The 4,895-nt window shown below is 27.3% G+C and overlaps 1 long non-coding RNA gene across 1 annotated transcript; it reads right to left on the bottom strand.

The window, feature by feature from the left end:
• Positions 1–1,456: 1,456 nt before the first annotated feature.
• On the bottom strand, positions 1,457–3,645 carry LOC132950476 (uncharacterized). Its single transcript, XR_009665208.1, has 2 exons — positions 3,419–3,645; positions 1,457–3,302 (listed from the first exon to the last, which is right to left on the bottom strand). It is a non-coding gene; the product is annotated as an uncharacterized LOC132950476 (long non-coding RNA).
• Between the last annotated feature and the right edge of the window lie 1,250 nt (positions 3,646–4,895).

Raw genomic sequence — 4,895 nt, 5'->3', positions numbered from 1 at the left:
TAATGACAAATCTAAATTACTAAGCCACAGTAATATTATGTTTAATGTACAGCAGCTATGGTTGCGGTTGGTTACACTTTAGTGATGTTGATTTTTTTTTTAATGTACCTACCTACTTTTTATTCATAATAAATTTCTTAAATTAGACATTTATTTGATGACAGAAAAACCTGAAGATTTTACATGTATACATCTAATGTTAATTGTTTGTAAGTTCTGACTTATTGCAAATCTTTTTGTACCTATCTAAATAATTATTTCCAGTGACACATTTCTTCTGAGGAGAGTAGTAATAAGGGTGGCATCAACGCCTAGGGCGTTAAAACTCTAAACATTTTTCTGTATATACTACATAGGTATACCTGTGGTAAATGCGGTAATATAAAAAGTAGGTACCTAATACCTATATAATATTATATTAAGCAATATAAATAAGATTTTATCTATCTTAGACTTTATACAACACATTACAATGATTGTGGACTATAGTGTTCATCTCCAACACAAAAATTATATCCAACTGTAAAACGGATACACTCAATTTATATTAATTTAATTTATTTGTTTGTCAATAAATTTTTTCTTGTTAGTATAAACATATCATAATTCATAATAGACATATTACTTACGTGCATATCACGCTGTTTATACTTTACATATTATAACATATTACGCATAGTATTTTAAAATGCAAATTGATTTCCATGAACAACTCCGGACTCACTAATATTTACATCCCTATGTTTCAATGAAAAAAAAACCACCGAAGTTGCGTGATAAAAAAGGAATAATGCGGATCGCTGTGGGTACAAAGTACTAACAAATACTATATAATGAATAACGATTAATATGGATATATTTATTTCACTTCACGAATCATGGATCTCAAAGCAAACGTATTGAATTATTTTAAATCCTGTAAATATATTATAGCTAATTTTTACTATTAAATTAAAGAAATGTAAAATTACCTTATTATATTAATTTAAGTACAGCCATACATATGATGCCTGCATTCGATATATTATACAATATGTCAATCGATGGATGGGGTAGGTACTGAATGCAGTGGCGGCGTGAATAGCTATTTTATAAGGCGTCCGCCTCATGCAAAAGTGGGGGTGGGTATCCCAATGACTTCAATCTCCAAGACCTAGACGGCTAGACTACCTAGTTAATAATTTATACTCGCATAGTCACATACTCACATATGACCTGCGTTTAAAATGTGTGAAATGATAAGTGTAAAATGCGAAAAAAAAATGGTGAGTGGGTATTTATTTAAGGTAGTTACTTCATGGGAAAAAAAAATCACCCGCCACTGTCTGAATGAGGATCATTTTTCTGCTGCCTCTCAAAGTATAATTTATACAAATGACTATACGCATACCAACTTAAAAAATATTTAGTTACAAAACTAGGATAAATCAATCTACCGAAATAAAACGAAACAAACTTTTTAACAATGCAATATTTGCAGTTTATTAATAACATACTATATAGTTAACATATAATATATTAAAATACTTTATACTAGTGGCGTAATTGCGGGGTGGCAAGGGTGAGCATTTGCCCCACAGGCATTTTACTGGGGGCAACTTATTATTTGACCCCCCCCATATTTAACATTACAAACTTTTGAATTTCTTATAATTCAACTAGTACCTACTAAAAATATTATATATATATATATATATATAGCATTAGTCTCACATAGTTGCATGATTAAATATATCATTTAAAATCATATTTATTGTATATAGTTGTATTTTATGCGCAGTCCGGGCAGACTTACTATTTTTTTGTCTGCAAGTTTAATTTGATATTAAACTATAAGCGTTTTTTCTTATAAAATATAATATAATATATTCAAATTATATTAAGATACTAATATACTAATATTCTATAGTACTAAATAAATGTAGTTAGTCTTAGATAATTTAAAATGCTATTTTTTTTAAATTTTTTAATAATGTATTAAATTTATCAACTATAAATACTTAATATGGTATTTTTTTTATAAATAAGCTATTATGGGTATTTTTTTTCTGTTATACTATTGTTAAAGTTCTAAATTGTATTTTTACGTCATAATGGAGTTAAATTGTTATGGAATTTTTACATCCATGATCTGCATAAAAAAATATACAATTTTTTTCTTTTTTTTTGGAGGTTTTTGTTGAAGATGCATTTTATTTTGGCCTTCCATTTCTCCACAATTACACCACTGCTGAATACAATTAAACATTTGCGTTCAAAAATAATTTGTTTTGACCACTATTCATAGATTGTAACAAATTAAAAACTTAACATCTTATAAAGTATCAACTATTACTAAATTAACAGGGTTGGTATGGCAGAGTTTGTAACAATTATGTAATAATTCAAATATTACTTACAGCAAATAAAAATAATAGTAATAATAATTATAACAATTATAATAATAATTGGGGAAGGCATATTGCTAGTTAAAAATTTTAATTACCACAAACAGGTATATCTATATTATATATTATACACAATATAATATATTACAAGATTACGTAAAGATATACAAAATATAATATATAATCCCGATTGTAACCATAAACAATTTTTTGTTGATAAATAGTCTGAATAGAGATAATTAATTAATGATAAGGTCTAATTCATATGTTTTGTTTACACGCTTTATCAAATTTATTAATTACCTAACTCGTTGATAGTATTTAATGTTAGATATAATACTATTTAGTCACTTAACTTATTAACTAAGTAACGTAATATCAACAATAATTTAACAAAATTATGATGTTGTACAATATTTTATTGTTAATTTGTACTATTTCAAAACAAAATATTACATACAAATTCTCTAAAATAACACTCCATATAGTTATTTAATTTTTTACTATTTTTCCGTTATGATTTTACTAATTACGAAATATAATGAATAAAAGCTCGTCACTATACGATTGTAGTATTGTAAAATGATTGTCACTAGTCACTACTAACTGTATTAATAACAAATATAAATAGTATGTAAATAATATATTATGCACTTATTAAAGTAGATATAATTACGCAAACAAATATGTAATAAAAATATGAGCAAATCGGAAACCTATAGTATGCTGCAGATTACAGATACTATGTAGATTGTAATCAAAAAAGAAAATCACTGATTTGGTAACAAATAAATATCATTAGAGCCCAACAAGAATAACAAGATCGAAATGATTGAATTTGGTAATGGAAGTGCTGACGCAAAGACCATTGAATAATGTTTGATAGGTAGCTCTGAAATGAAGCTGTACAATGAGCTATAAAACGAATCATACATAATATTATTATTATTATATATTAATACGACGTTGTCACCATCATTGGCATCTGCCATCTTTAGTGAGCAAAAATTCATTTTATAGAATAAACTTACCAATGTCAGATATATAGTCTATTTATTGATGTAAAAAAAAAAATATTGAAACTGTGTGTAGTAATTATCACTCATTCATAACTTCATAAGTAGCGTAATGTAATCTTATTTAAAACTGTATTATTGTTACCAATAGTTATTTAATAAACATTATTTGATAACAGATAGATGACTTAAGAACAATTTGATAACTCGCATCGATTTTTATTATTTTCATTTTTGCTTAAAACACTGTTGTGACGGCAACACTGTAGTCTGTACCTAAACGTTGTTAACGCATTTTCGAATTCGAATCCCCTTTCTGTTAAAGTTTCAGCTAGGGAGTAGGGACCTACTTTAGTGGGTTCGACTATAATGAGATGAGTTAACAAGGCTGCCGTTCGAGAATAAACGGTTCAGAATAACTGAATAAACCGATGTCTAATGTAGTGATGTATTCTCAATATCTGCAAATAATTAGAGTAGTATGCCCTATGCTATATTACTATAGTATTATAATGAATAATCAATAGACGCTGAATTCTCTGTGTCAGTGTGTCATAAACAATGGAATTTATTAAATATAAATTCGCAATACCCTTTGAATAGGCAAAAAGTCGTTTTGCAGAGTATCGTTATGTCAATATACGTTTGAGATTTTAAAAACTATACAACTCTATCAAATATTTTATCATTATAATATTATAATATAATAAAATATATAGTTATACAGGTATATCATTATTTATAGCAGCAGTAGCCAGTAGTATTGTGATCCTGGCCCTGGTTTCCAACTTGGACTCCAAGTCAGCCAAATCTATTTTAAATTTGCACATACCTCTGAAAGTTAATTTTAAATTAATTTAAGGTATTAATGCGATTGATCCAATAATATTATGCCTATTTAAATCCAGAAAACGTCGACGAGTTCAGCTTGAAAACTCTATTATTGATTTTACAATGATGTGTGTTTTTATTGTTTTTTTTTTGTGTCTGTACACAATAAGAAGTCTAAATAATGCTTCGATTTTCAACTTCAGTATCTTGTTCGACGGGAATATGAATCTAGTTGGTGCGTTGGGAAGTAAAACTCCCTCAGTTTTCACCATTACCAATTTATTTGAAAATTAAGTACTCGTGGTGGCCATGGAGGGGGCAACTTCACGCATGTCTTTTTCAGTTTTATTCAGTAGGTTTAATAACATTTTTGTTTGTTAGAAAAAGTTTGAAAACTTTATACAATATCCTTACAAAGCCTAAAATTATATGTTCTCTGACAAACTTTGCATCGTTGTACAAAAAGTAAAGTGTGTAAATACTACGAAATTTGAAAGTGTTTAGTAAATTATTTTCCATTTGTTATAGCCATTCATCCAACCATTAAAAATGGTAACATTTTTTTCGTAATTGTTTATAAATATACTTTATAACAGACATTGATTATTTTTGTTCAATATTTTAAAAACAAAACCAGCGTGATGAATGATGATCTAAAGTT

Source organism: Metopolophium dirhodum, chromosome 8 (assembly GCF_019925205.1).
Source record: "Metopolophium dirhodum isolate CAU chromosome 8, ASM1992520v1, whole genome shotgun sequence".
Taxonomy (NCBI): domain Eukaryota; kingdom Metazoa; phylum Arthropoda; class Insecta; order Hemiptera; family Aphididae; genus Metopolophium; species Metopolophium dirhodum.
This window is presented reverse-complemented; position numbering and strand designations above follow the sequence as displayed.